We start from the raw sequence: 14,910 nt of genomic DNA, 5'->3' as shown, positions 1-14,910 counted from the left end.
CCTCCGACTTTCGTATCATCCGCAAACTTGCTCACCCAACCTTCTAACCCCTCTTCCAGGTCATTTATAAAAATGACAAACAGCAATGGTCCCAAAACAGATCCTTGCGGAACACCGCTAGTGACGGCACTCCATGAAGAAACTTTGCCATCAACTACTACCCTCTGTCTTCTTCCATCCAGCCAATTCCTAATCCAAACCTCCAACTCACCCTCAATGCCATATCTCCGTATTTTCTGCAGTAGCCTACCATGGGGAACCTTATCAAACGCCTTACTAAAATCCATATATACCACATCTACTGCTTGCCCCTCATCAACCTCCTTCGTCACCTTTTCAAAGAATTCAATAAGGTTTGTGAGGCACGACCTGCCCTTCACAAAACCATGCTGACTATCCTTGATCACATTATTCCTATCCAGATGTGCATAAATCCTATCCCTTACAATTCTCTCTAAGACTTTGCCCACAACAGAAGTGAGACTCACCGGCCTATAGTTACTGGGGTTATCCCTACTCCCCTTTTTGAACAAGGGAACCACATTTGCTATCCTCCAGTCTTCTGGCACTACTCCTGTAGACAAAGAGGACATAAAAATCAAGGCCAATGGCTCTGCAATCTCCTCCCTTGCTTCCCAGAGAATCCTAGGATAAATGCCATCAGGTCCAGGGGACTTATCTATTTTCACCTTTTCCAGGATTTCCAACACCTCTTCTCTACATACCTCAAAGCCATCCATTCTACTATGTTTTAGGCAAGGGGCAAGGTTAAAAATGTTGGACCTTCATGGTGTCCTCAGCTGATATAGGGATTGAGCATGTGTTATTGGCATCTCTGCATCACAAGTCATCCATCCAGCCAACTGAGCTAACCCACCCCTGGCCATTAAGAAATATGCAGTCGAAGATGGCCTGTCCTCCATTTGGGTCCTTAGTGTATTGATCCAGAAAACCATCTCATACACACTCCAGGAATGACTCCTTTGTGATATTATTACTGATTTGATTTGCAATCTATGTGCAGATTGAAGTCACCCACAATAACCATAAGTACACAAGATATAGAAACAGAATTAGGGCATTCAGCCCATCAAGTCTGCTCCACCTTTTGATTGTGACTAAAATGTTTTTCAACCCCTTACCAATCAAGAACCTATCTATCTCTGTCATGAATCAACTTTAATGGCTTGGCCTTCACAGTCCTCTACAGCAATGAATTCCACAGAATCACTGCAGGCAGAAGAAATTCCTCCTTATCTCAGTTCTAAAGGGCCATCCCTTCACTCTGAGGCTGTGCTGTCAGGTTGTAGTCTCTCCTATCCAGGTCCACCTCCTCTGTATCCAGGTCTCTCTGTGTTCTGTAAGTTTCAATCACATAGAGTCAGACAGCACAGAAACAGACCCCTGGGTCCAACCGGTCCTTGCTAACAATGTTCCAAAACAAAGGTAGTCCCACCTGCTTGTACTTGGCCCACATCTCTCCAAATGTTTCTTATTCACATACTTAGCAAAATGTCTTTTAAATATTGTAACTGTATCTGCATCTCCCACTTCCTTTGGAAGTTTGTTCCACACATCACTCTCTGTGTAAAAACTCCGTTGCCCCCATGTCTTTTTAAAATCTCTCTCCTTTCACCTTAAATATAGCCCCTAGTCTTGAAATCCCCCATCCTAGGGCAAAAGACACCTGCCATTCACCTTAACTATATCTCTTAAGGGCAGGACTTGAACAATTTGTACCTAAGATGGTGCTATAATTGCCGACTTGTAAACTTTTCACCATTCATGTGAGTTCATGTGACAATAAATTAATTCATTTGATTAAAAGTATGCCCCTGATCTTGAAATTCCCACTCTAGGGAAAATATACCTGCAATTTCCCCTTATCAATTACTCTCAGGATTTTAGAAACCTTTGTACGGTCAACTCAACCTCCTTTGCTCCTGTGGAAGGAATCCCACCCTTATCCAGCCTCTCCTTGGAACTCAATTCCTCCATTCACAGCAACATCTTGGTAAATCTCTTCTGAAACATGTCCAACTTAATAATATCCTTCCTATAACAGGGCGACTTGAACTGGATACAGTATTCAAGAAGAGGCCTCACCAATATTTCCCGACCCTGTTTTCCTACAGTTATCCCTGACTAATGCACCTAACCTACACACATCCCTGAACACTATGGGCAATTTAGCATGGCCGGTTTACCTAACCGCACATCTTTGGATTATGGGAGGAAAGCAGAGCATATGGAGGAAACCCATGCAGGCGTGGGGAGAATGTGCAAGCTCCACACAATCAAGCGCTAGAGGCTGGAATGGAACTTGGGTCCCTGGGGCTGTGAGGCAGCCGTGCGAACCACTGAACCACCCTGCCACACATGGAGGCCAGAGTCTCTATGACCAGACTGGTTGACAGGTTCCTTCCCTGACGGACATTAATGAACCAGTTGGGTTTTTATGACAATTGGTAGCTTTGACAATCCCCTTTTCTGAGTGGTCTGCCCCACAAACTATCAGATTGTTTCAGCTCAATTTCACAAGCTATTCTGACACTGGGAAAATGTTATTATTAAATATTATTTAATTTTGACTAATAAAAGCATTTGGAAATGAATAATAAAGCAGAGTCATCATGGTTTTGTGAAGGGGAAATAACAGCTGCAAAGTTTATTAGAATATTTTTGAGGAGGTAACAAGCAAGATAGATAAGGGGGAAACCAGCAGAAGTACATTTGAATTTCCAGAAAGCATTCAGTATGGTATTGTGTATGAGACTACTTGCTATGATAAGAATCCATGAACCCACAATGTGCTTGCATTGAGATTTGGCTAATGAAGTCAAGGCAGTGAGTTGAGATAAAGAGGGCATTTTTATGGTGGCAATTTGTGGAATCCCATAGGGCTGCAAGTATTTGCAATATGTACAAATGACTTCAAAGACAGAAGTGAACATACTGTTGATAAGTCTGAAGATGACAAAATAGTTGGGGAGGCAAGTAGTGAGGATGACATCATGATACTACAAGGTTAAAAATCAGACAACACCAGGTTATAGTCCAACAGGTTTAATTGGAAGCACACTAGCTTTCAGAGCGACGCTCCTTCATCAGGTGGTAGTGGAGGGCTTAATCCTAACACACAGAATTCTACCACCTGATGAAGGACCGTCGCTCCGAAAGCTAGTGTGCTTCCAATTAAACCTGTTGGATTATAACCTGGTGTTGTGTGATTTTTAACTTTGTACACCCCAGTCCAACACTGGCATCTCCAAATCATGATACTACAAAGGATAGAGACAGCTCAAGTGTGTGGACAAAAACTCAACAGATGAAATACTACAAGGGAAAAATTGAGGTCTGTGCACTTTAGCAGGAAGACTAGGATTATTTAACTGGGGAAAAACACTGCAGAAAGCTGCAGCACAGAGAGAATTGTGGGTCCTTGTGTTTGAAAGGTAAAAAGCTAGCACTTGGATTCAGCGGGTAATCAGAAAATGGTTTTTGCCCTTTAAACATAGGGATGTATTGCTAAGACTACATGAGACTAGTCAGATTTCACCTGGAATGCTGTGAACAGTTTTATTGATATGATTTATTATCACAACAAACTAAGTACAGTGAAAAACTTTGCGAGCAGTACAAGCAGATCACAGCAAGCAAAGATGTACAGATCATAGGATCAGAGTAAGGCACTGCACAGAACATATACTAGGCAGGATGAACATTAACAAGATCAGCATTATTTGAAGTTCGAGAGTCCATTCATCAGTCTAATAATGGCAGGGAAGAAGCTGTTCCTAAACCTACTGGTATGTGTTCAAGCTTCTGTATCTTCTGTCTGATGGAAGAGGTTGTAGGGGAGCATTGCCAGGGTTGAATGGGTCTTTGATAATGTTGGCATCCTTTCTGCGGTGAGGGTACTTATGGAGATGCCAAATTTCCTGAGCCACCTGAGAAGGAAGAGGTTATGTTGTGCCTTCTTAACCATAAGATGTACTTATTTTTGGAAAGGTAGTCCATGGAATGTTCAGCAGATTGATCCCTGGCATGGGAACATTTTCTCAGGAGATGAAAGGAAACCATAGATTCAGAGAGATTGGTTTTCCATGTTTAAGGGTCTAGGAGCAGAGGACATAATCTCAGAGTCAGGAGTCACGTGTAAGACCGAGGAGGAATTCCTTCTCAATGGATGCTACATTTGTGGAATTTTTTTACTGCAGAAAGCTGTAGAGGTGGCTGTTCAGTGTATCCAAGGCTGAGATAAACAGATTTTTAATCAGAATTAAGGGTTAGGGGTTAAGGCAGGAAAGTGAAACTAAGGATTATCAGATCAGACTTGATGGATTGAATTGTCCCCTTCTTCTCCTATGTCTTATGGTCTTATCTTTTTGTTCTTCAGTGTTTTTCCACACTCCCCATTTTTGATGTTCAACTAATTTCACAGAGTATTACAAGATTTGCAATGAGGAGTCTTGGAACCAAACATCACTTCAGAATCTGACAGAATCGTCCAGCGTAATGTCACCTGAATATCAGTGGATTTTGAACATGAAAGGAAAAAGCACCATTCACAATGTGGAGAAATGTTACACGTGTTGTACGTTGGACAAGGCTCTCGCAGATCATTTGCCCTGTCAGAACATAAGTACAGTCCCACTGGGGAGAGGCCATTTAGCTGTTCCAGGTGTGGCAAAGAATTCACTCAATTATCCAGCATGCTGAAACCCCAGCAAGCTGATACAGAGGAGAGACTGTTTAAAGGCCCAGCTTGAGGGAAGTGCTATGAAAGATCTGGGGACCTGATGTTCCATCAATGTGTTCATAGTGGTGAGGAACCATTCGGGTGCTCTCACTGTGGGGCATTGTTCAGGTGGTTATCCCAACACACCGTGACACTGAGAAGAGACTGTTTACCTGGACTGAGTGTGGGATGAATTCAACTTGCTGAAACACCAGCGAGTTCATGAGCAATGACAGTGTCTGTTTTTCTGCTGTGAACATATCCCTGCTTCAGAGAGATTTTTAAATCTCTAACACATATTAGGGCTGTTTGAAGTGAATTGGATTTTGCTGTTAATCACATCCAGGGCACAACCATGTTCATTGGGATCTTTTTCTGTTGATCTGTATAAATTCCAGATGTTAATAAAGAGATAAAAAGTACAATTATATCAAGTTTGTTGTAAACACACAGCCTGCTGAAGCTTTCTAATATAGAGTCATAGAGAAGTACAGCACGGAAACAGACCCTTCAGTCCAACTCATCCATGCCAACCAGATATCCCAACCCAATCTAGTCCCATCTGCCAGCACCTGGCCCATATCCCTCCAAACCCTTCCTATTCAAATACCCATCCAGATGCCTTTTAAATGTTGCAATTGTACTAGCCTCCACCACTTCCTCTGGCAGCTCATTCCATACATGTACCACCCTCTGCGTGAAACAGTTGCTCCTTAGGTCTCTTTTATAAATTTCCCCTCTCACCCTAAACCTATGCCCTCTAGTTCTGGACTCCTCCACCCGAGGGAAAAGACTTTGACTATTTATCCTATCCATGCCCATGATTTTATAAACCTCTATAAGGTCACCCCTCAGCCTCCGACGCTCCAGGGAAAACAGCCCTGGCCTATCCAATCTCTCCCAATAGCTCAAATCTTCTAACCCGGTCAACATCCTTGTAAATCTTTTCTGAACCCTTTCAAGTTTCACAACATCTTTCTGATAGGAAGGAGACCAGAACTACATGCAATATTTCAACAGTGGCTTAACCAATGTCCTGTACAGCCGCAACGTGACTTCCCACCTCCTGTACTAAATACTCTGACCAATAAAGGAAAGCATAACAAACGCCTTCTTCACTATCCTATCTACCTGCGACTCCACTTTCAAGGAGCTATGAACCTGCACTCCAAGGTCTCTTTGCTCAGCAACATTCCCTAGGATCTTACCATTAAGTGTATAAGTCCTGCTAAGATTTGCTTTCCCAAAATGCAGCACCTCACATCTACCTAAATTAAACTCCATCTGCCACTTCTCAGCCCATTGGCCCCTCAGATCAAGATCCAGTTGTAATCTGAGGTAACCCTCTTCACTGTCCACTACACCTCCAATTTTGATGTCATCTGCAGAATTACTTACTTTACCTCTTTCTTATGCTCACATCCAAATCATTTATATAAATGATGAAAAGCAGTGGACCCAACACTGATCCTTGTGGCACTCCACTGGTCACAGGCAGTTTTCCGTGTATACCATGAGATCTAATGTTGCTAACCAGTCTCTCATGTGGAACCTTGTCAAACGCCTTACATGAAGATCACATCTACTGCTCTGCCCTCATCAATGCTCTTTATTACTTCTTCAAAAAACTCAGTCAAGTTTGTGAGACATGATTTCTCACGCACAAAGCCATGTTGACTATCCCTAATCGGTTTTTGCCTTTCCAAATACATGTACATCCTGTCCCTCAGGATTCCCTCCAACAACTTGTTCAGGCTCACTGGTCTACAGTTCCCCGGCTTGTCCTTACCATCTTTCTTAAACAGTGGCATCACGTTAGCCAACCTCCAGTCTTTCGGCACCTCACCTGTGACTATCGATGAAACAAATATCTCAGTAAGCAGCCCAGCACTCACTTGAAATCCTTCTTTTGAAAACCAACTTTGAACTCATCTCCAAACTCCCTTTCCCTCCAAATACCTGGAACTTGGTGTCCCCAAAGGATCTATCCCTGGCCCTCTGTATTCTCATCTTTGTGACATCATCCAAAACCACTCTGTTAGTTTTCACACATTCACTGAACCCCATCATAAAACCCCATCCCCACCTCTCCATTCCTCTACTGTTGCTAATTTATCCGATTCTGTCTTCCACATTCCTGCATATGCGGAAATTTACTCCAAGGTAAAAATATTGGAAATGACCGCCTAATTTTCTTCCTCAACTATGTGTTCATCCCTCTGCAGGAGAGCTCAGGATGAAGCACACTGTTCCCAATCTGGATCTTTGTGTTTTACCACACATTGAGTTCCTGACCATGTTTACACATCATCCCAAACATCAGATAGCTCAAGCCCCAGCGGAGTGTTTTCTTCTTGATTTCCATTGGCTCCTTTGTCTTTGCAATAGTTCCTTGATGTCTAGCCAATCACATGCTGCCTAGATGTCAAGGGCAGTTATGGAAAATAAAGAGCATGAAAGCATGGGAAGGGTTAAAGCCTGAGGACCACTGGCGATCTGTTACAAGGCGCCTGTGGAATGCTAACTAGTCAAAAGGTCACTGTGGCAGGATGGGATAAGAATAGTGGAATGCTCCTACACCAATTAGCAGAGTCATGTTGAGGCTGAAAGGTCACTATGGCCAGATAAGGTAACAACAATTTGTAAAGTCTGCCTCATCTGCTAAATATCATGGCAGGTTGGGACAGGTCATGACAATAAATATTTAGGACATGACATTAAATATCTAATTAATAGCAGAGTCAACCTGCTTGAGACCCTTGTGACAGAAGATGCCATTAGATATTTAATTAATAGTTAGTAGAGTCAGCTTGGGACAGGAGTCCATTGTTGTAGATGGGATAGTCATGACATTAGAATAATATTGGATAGGGTCTGGGATGGAAGACCATTGTTGCAGTGGTGGTAGTAAAATATCTAATCGTGACATTAGAATAATATTAAGTAGAATGTAGGAAGAAACTATCGTGGCAGAAGTAGAGCGATAATGGGAACTAACATGGTTTATTGTAAATCTAGAGTGAGGTAATTCTGACTAACATAGTTGGGCATGCTGATAAGCTCACAAAAATATGATAACAGAAAGCTATAAAGAGCCAATAACCCTGAGGCTTGGGGGCATTCAAGAATTCGCTTTCTGAGTGTCACGGTTTTTTGGTTGTAAATAAAAGACTTACTTCTTAAAGAACTCTCATGGCTCCTGGTGATTCTCTACATTTTCTCCACGACAAATTTGGCGCTGCGAACAGGGTAGTGCAGAGACCTACCTGGAAAGAGGATGGCAATAACAGGGTGCTTTTCGGTCTGCCAGGGGCACTCCTGAGACTGACAGAATAAGGGTGAATTCGGACTATATGCTGTTGGCTTGGGATGGTCCTCAGGGACTTGGAGATGCAGGAAACTGCCAGAGGTTCTCTCCAATCCAAGATCCAAAAGGCGAGGAGTAAATTGTAGCTGAAGGAGATGTGGAGAATTGGTCAAGAAAATTGTGCACTGGAGTAAGAATAGAATGCTGCAATTGCCTGAGTAAAAATTCCACGTGGTGTTAATAAAAGTTAACGTGGTGATGGTTAAAATTCCATATGGTGAATATAAAACCCTATAGATACCACCTCATGGAATACAAGAGCCTGAACAGCTAGGGCAAAATAAGTAAGGGGGAATTGTTTTACTAAAAGCGCTAATAGACCTATCTAGAAAGCCAGCAGATTGGTAGTTGATGATTAAAAGTAAAATAGTAGAGAATAGTGATAGTGTTACAAGACTGTTGAATGTTATAGACAAGGCTTAATGATAATTAGACTGTACTTTTAGAAATGAATTGAAGGGTCTGTTTAGAAAAGGCTTTGAGAGAGAGAAATGTTGGCTCAGTGCTGAGCTCCTGACTGCTTGCAAAAAGGTTCTGTCTGAAAGTTTCAGAGAGAGAGAGAGACTCTATAGTTTAACCATTGTGATCTGGTTTGTATGCATAATTGTTTGTTGGTGGTTAAATGTTTGTGTTTTGTTTCCCCGGACCTCAAGATCTTGGAGTATTCTGATTTTATTTTGCATTGTAAGAATTTAAGATAGTTTTTTTTGAGGGGGAGTTCTTTCAAGAAACCGTTAGTGATTAGTGCATTCTGCAAATGCAGTCCTAGATTGGTTTCGGCTGAACAAATGAGAATAGGTTGTTTGTATCAACTGGCTGCAATTGAGGATGTTTAGGAATTGAAGGGTGGATAAAGAGATACTGTTGAGATACTGAGTATGAAATTTCCAGTGGCAAGAAATTATATTGTAAAATTTCTGAGAACTGGGAAAGACAAACTAAGGATTTATTGACTAAATGGCCAAAATATATACCTTTGATATACTCACGTGCAATGAAATGGAAAGACTAATTAAGAACTATAAGCCAAAAGATAAATCTAAAAATAGGAATCAAAAGAGGGATCAGGAGATGGAAATAATATAATTTTTTAGGAAAGAGGGTGAGGAACTGAAGGAAGCTTATCAGGCACCCATGGTGACTAGGAAAGCTGCAAAAGAACAAGCTGAGCAGTTACTGGAAACAGAAAAGCAGGAACCCTCCCCCATACCCAGATGTGGAGGAGTTGAATAGACCCCTTCTCTACTCGAAGACGAGGATTGAAGCAGTGTCCAGTAATAAAGGGAACAGTAGAAATAAAGGGACAGTTAGAATGGGACAGAGTGTGGAAGACAAAAATGAACTGAGGGAAAGAAGAGAAAGAGAGAAAAGATACAGGAAGGAGCAAATGGAAGCTATACAACGAGAGAAAAAAGAGCTGAGATGTGAGATTAGTGTACTGCATGGGCTAAGGGAACAAAAAGCTGTTGAGGAATATTGGCAATATAGAAGGGAGGCTGAAGAGAGAAGAAGTGGAGGTGACACAGAGGAAGTGGAAAGGAATGAAGAAAGACAAGGAAAGATAAAGGCCCCAGTAGCTAAAGGATGGGAAGAATTAGAAATTGCATCGCAGGTGAAGGGTAAAAGGGCCAACAGGGAAGGATGCTACTGCTGCTTAGAAAAGAATGCAGAAATACCACAATACATTCCTTGGGGTATTCCGGACCTGAAAGGGCTGAAAAATGCACTGCCCAGTTTACATGAGGGAGCAGGAAAGTGGATCGGGGGTTTTGAAGATGAAACCACAGGGCTGTAGGAGATTGAAGGCACTGCTGGTGAAGTTGGAAAGGCTCTCGAAGTTAAAGGTCCGAGCCCATTTGAAAAATGCAGCAGACAATCCAATGATTGATGGGGTCGGGTTTGATCAAGTGAGACAGAGAGTATGACAGGCCTTAAGAGACTGTTATCTGCCCAAAATGGAACCCCAGGCACTGAGAGGGAATCCACTGGGAGACAATGAAAACCCGGCTGCCTATTTGGAAAAACAGGTTAAAAAATGGAGTTTGGAAATAGAGCAAGGCATAGAGAATAATCAGCTGCTGACCACAATGTTCCGAAATTCTATCATTGAGGCAATGCCCTCCCAAGTCAGGTCAAGACTGGAAGAGGTGGTGGGTCCGACATCATCAATGAGCCACCAGGAATTTAGAGACCATGTAGCTCATGCAGTTGAAAGGTTTTGAAAAGACAAAGAGAAACTGTCTGAACAGCAGGAGGAGGTGCAAAGGAAGCTGGTGCAAATGCAGCTCGAAGAGCTTAAAAAGAAAGAAAAAGAGAAGGCTAAAAAAGGTGTTGCCAGTGAGAACCGACATAGTAATTAACACTGGTGCCGGGGCAAGGGGGGGTCCTATCAGGTAGCTGGACAGGGGCCAGAAAGTCCCATGCCAGCAATGGAGGTTTCTAGAGAAGCTTTCCCACAGGTGACATATCCTGGGCAGGGCAGATGTAAACAACAGCCTAAACAGAACTGGGGTCCCCAAGGACAGGGACTAGGAATGGGGACTAAGAAACATGATAAATAATCAGGCTCAAGGGAGGCCAGAAATGATGTGCTGGGGATACTATCAACCAGGCCACTTCAGGAGGAATTGCCCTTATTGGTCCAGACTCTCTCTGCCCTACAGCGGGAATCCCCAGCGACCACTTCCCAGACACCTACAGGCGCAGCAGGACTTGTTAACCCGTATGGGATGTGCTAGAGTTGCCCTGTGAACCTGGGTGGGAAGGTTAGAAATGGAAGGCAGGGAGATAGTTTTGTCAATATTAGTGTCTAAAGAGACGCCAATTGTTAGGTAGGGATGCTTTACTACAGTTAGAAGTAAGATTGGAGTACACACATCAGGCTTGGTTATAGATTAGTGATGTTAGAGATGTTAATGTTTATTGGATAGGGGATATAGCAAGATGTTTGTGGGGATGTGGGAAGCAGAAGTGTTGACGATATTGCCTCGAGCAAGATCACCTAAGTCTGAGCTGCACTGTTCAGTGATACTTGATGACTCTCAGGATGAGGTATTAAAGAGGCAGTGGCAGCAGGAAGTCACTGCTCCACAACATTTGAGAAGTGAAGCAACAGTATGAGGGGAGCAGTGAGTGATTCTGCAAATAAAAAGAAATGCGTTCCTGGAAAGGTGTGCCATAGTGTGTCAGGTGCTGCACTACATGTAACCTTACTGATAAATAAGGAATATCAATCTAAAGATTTAGGACCTATGGCCAGGTATGTAGAAACAGTTGGGGAATGGCACATGGTCACGACAGTGGATTGGAATCCGGGGATGGCAGCTATATTAAATTCCTAGCATGCTGCAACCTGACAGGGAATCTGAAGGAAGTCAAGGTAACACCCCAGCGGAGCATGCCAATGACAATGGAGAAGATGATCAATATGGGAATGATCAATTGGATACATTACCAGCCACTTTGTGGTCACAGCATGATACAGATATGGGGTGAGTGAAATCAGCTAGCCCACTGGAAATAAGATTGAAACCAGGAGATACTCTGCCTAGCAGTATCCTTTAAAATTAGAGGCAGTAGAGGAAATAGCAGCAACAATACAAGAATTGCTAAGGCAGGGGTCCTTAAAGAAACTTGTAGTTCCTGCAACACTGCTTTGTTACCAGTCTTAAAGGCAGACAGGTCAAAATGGAGACTTGTACATGATTTAAGAGCAGTAAATGAGGTAGAGGAGGATTGACTAGCAGTTGTTCCAAATATCATATACTGCTGACTAATGTGCCTCCACAGACAGTTTGGTTCTTGGTTGTAGATTTATAATCTGTTTTCTTTAGCATTCCTCTAGAAGAGCACTGCCGGTATCTGTTTTCTTTTACATATAAAGGTCACCGATAAACTTATACAAGAATGCCCCAGGGGTTTAAGCACCCACCACATATATTCGATCAAGTGTTAAAATCAGAATTGGAAGGTTTGTCTTTAGAAGTGAACTGATATAGTATGTTGATGATTTGCTTGTCTGTTCAGATAGTCAGGAGACAGTGTGAGCGAAACATCATTTTCCTCCTGAAAAATCTCTGTGTTAGGATTGAGCCCTCCACAACCACCTGATGAAGTAGCAACGCTCCGAAAGCTACTGCTTCCAATTAAACCTGTTGGACTATAACCTGGTGGTGTGTGATTTGTAATTTTGTACACCCCAGTCCAACACCGGCTCCTCCACATCACGGAACGCCAGTACTGCCTTTCCTTCTATTGGTCAGAGCCGCCGTCAATCAGAGCGATCTGATCATGCGTACTCGGATAAAAGCGAGAGAGGATGCTCGCGACGGCGGAGTAACATGGAGAAGGCGGTTTGTTTCAATGGGAGTCTTCAGAACTACGCAGTACGGACCTTAGATTTAATATCGAAAGCTTTCAGTTCAGCTGTTTACCCCGAGCGGGAACACCTGCATGTTTTATTCAGAAAACAGGCTCGACATGTTGGTGAGGGCACCGCCATTTAAGGCGCATGCGCGGCTTTCACCTTCAGGGAGCTGCCAATCAGATGAAGAACCCACTGGAACAATGGACGTGATGTGGAGGAGCTGGTGTTGGACTGGATGGAAAAAGTTAAAAATCACACAATACCAGGATGGAGTCCAACAGGTTTATTTAGATGCAATAGCCTTCAAAGCGCTGCTGCTTCGGGTAATGATTACCAGACGAAGAAGCAGTGCTTTAAAAGCTAGTGCTTCCAAATAAACCAGTTGGACTATAACCTGGTGTGTTTTTTAACTTGGAGCAATGAATAGTGCTGGAAAGCACAGCAGATCAGGCAGCATCCGAGGAGTGGGAAAATCGACGTTTCAGGCAAACTTTTGCCGTAATGAACAATAGACAGAGTATGGGCAAACCAAGCAGAAGGCCGGGGGCAGTCAGCAATAACTTTTAATTACATACTGTTTGTGACATAGAAAAGCAAATCCCAGTGCACTCAAAGAAAAGGAGGTAAAACAAGTCTTTGTGTAGAGCCCACATGAGGTTATATCAGGGCTGGTGACCAAACAGTTTGGCAATAAAGTTTCAAGAATGTCAGTGAGATACAGAAAGGGAAATCTACACCTTGGAGCTGAGGCAACTTAAGGTGCAGCCGTCAATGAATGAAAATTGAAAATGTGTAATAAACTGGAATTAAAACAATCCAGATATCTCAGATAGGGAGATTACAGAGGTAAAGATGGAAGAAACCATGGGAGGAATTTGATGACCAGGATGAGAACTCTAAAATCCAGACATTGATTGAATGGGCAGTAGGTCAGTGCACACAACAGTGACATGGAATGAGAATTGTTGCAATGTACCAATAGCAAAGTTTCAGATGATTCCAGTTTACAGAAGGTAGAATGTGAAAGATCATTGAGCAAAGCATTGAAGTAGTCAAGCCTGGAGGTAAGAAAGGGATGAATTATGGTTTCAACAGCAGCTACACTGAGATAGGCTTAGACTTAAATGAGATGACAGAAATGAATACAGGTCTTAGTGCTGACACAGATATGAGACCAGAAGCTCCTCTCAGAATCAAATGCAGCACCAATTTGTGAATAGCCAGGCGGAATATCAGTGAGTTTCAAGAGAGGGAGGTGGAGGCAGTAGTTCAGGAATGACGGTTGGAGCAGGGACTGGAAACCTTGGCTTAATTCTTCCTAATGATCAACTGGAGTTAATTCATCAACATGAAGAGATTCAGGAACCAGAATGGATCATAAGACTACTCCACTTTTAAATTAGTTTTAACTAGAGAGAAGGAACAAAGGGAATATTGGGAGATTTGGAGAAACCACCTTCATGTGAATAGCTCCAACAGTGAGAAATTTCAGCCAAATGTTAGATTGGAGAAGGCTGAGAGACAATTTAAAAGAAGTTTTTAGAATCATGAGAGGTAGATAGTGAGAAACTGATCGCTCTGGTAAAAGCATTGAGAGTATTTTCAAATAAATTGTAAGAGAAGGAAATGTGACAGAAGAAAGAAACTTCATACAGTTAGCGATTATATCTGGAATGCATTGTGTGGAATAATGGTTTAGACAGTTTCAATAAAGTGCATCGGATGATTACAAGATTAGAAGAAAAGGTCAGAGGATGGTACAAGGTCAGAATACAAGGTAGAGAACTGCACAGACACAACAGGTTGAATGGCCTTCTTGAGTAAATTGTTGGTTCACAATTGCTCATCGAATCTTTGCACTATCAGTCATGAACGTCAGTCTAACATCTGCTATTCTGGATGGTCAGTCAGTGAGGATCAATCAGATTGATGTTTCGTGATGATTAATGATTGGGGTACTGCAGGGATTGGTACTAGGACTTCAACTATTCACAATGTATGCCAATGATTTAGATGAGAGGCCTAAATATAATATTTTAAAATTTGTAGATGACACAAAGCTGTGTGGAATGCTAAATTGTGAGGAGAATAATGTTATTTGGACAGACAGAGTGAGTGAGCAAATGCATGGCTGATGCAGTTTAGTGTGGATAAATGTGACGTTATCCACTTTGGTAGCAAAAATAGAAAGGTAGTTTATTTGAATGGGTGTAAATTGAGAGAAGGGAATGTTCACTGAGACCTGGGTCTCCTGATGCATCAGCCACTGAAAGTAAGTGTGCAGGTGCAGTAAGCAGTAAAGAAGACAAGCTGTATGTTGGCATTCATAGTGAGAGGATTCAAGGACAGCAACAAACATGTCTTGCTGCAATTATACAGGGCTGTGGTGAAGCCTTATTTCGAATACTGTATGCAGTTTTGGTATCTTTACTTGGA

General features: G+C 42.5%; 1 protein-coding gene across 1 annotated transcript in view; it reads left to right on the top strand.

Annotated features, from left to right (window-relative positions):
* Positions 1-5,166, top strand: part of LOC122545827 (uncharacterized) — a 33,182-nt gene extending 28,016 nt beyond the window's left edge. The window contains exon 4 of the transcript XR_015752187.1: positions 4,400-5,166. The gene's annotated coding sequence lies outside the window, so the exon portion shown is untranslated. The remainder of the gene's footprint in view (positions 1-4,399) is intronic.
* The last annotated feature ends 9,744 nt before the right edge of the window (positions 5,167-14,910 follow it).

This window comes from Chiloscyllium plagiosum, unplaced genomic scaffold (genome assembly GCF_037043375.1).
Source record: "Chiloscyllium plagiosum isolate Xiang-an unplaced genomic scaffold, Cpla_swu_hap1 HiC_scaffold_30, whole genome shotgun sequence".
Lineage (NCBI taxonomy): Eukaryota > Metazoa > Chordata > Chondrichthyes > Orectolobiformes > Hemiscylliidae > Chiloscyllium > Chiloscyllium plagiosum.
Note: the sequence above shows the minus strand (reverse complement) of the source record. Positions and strands in the feature narration are given on the sequence as shown.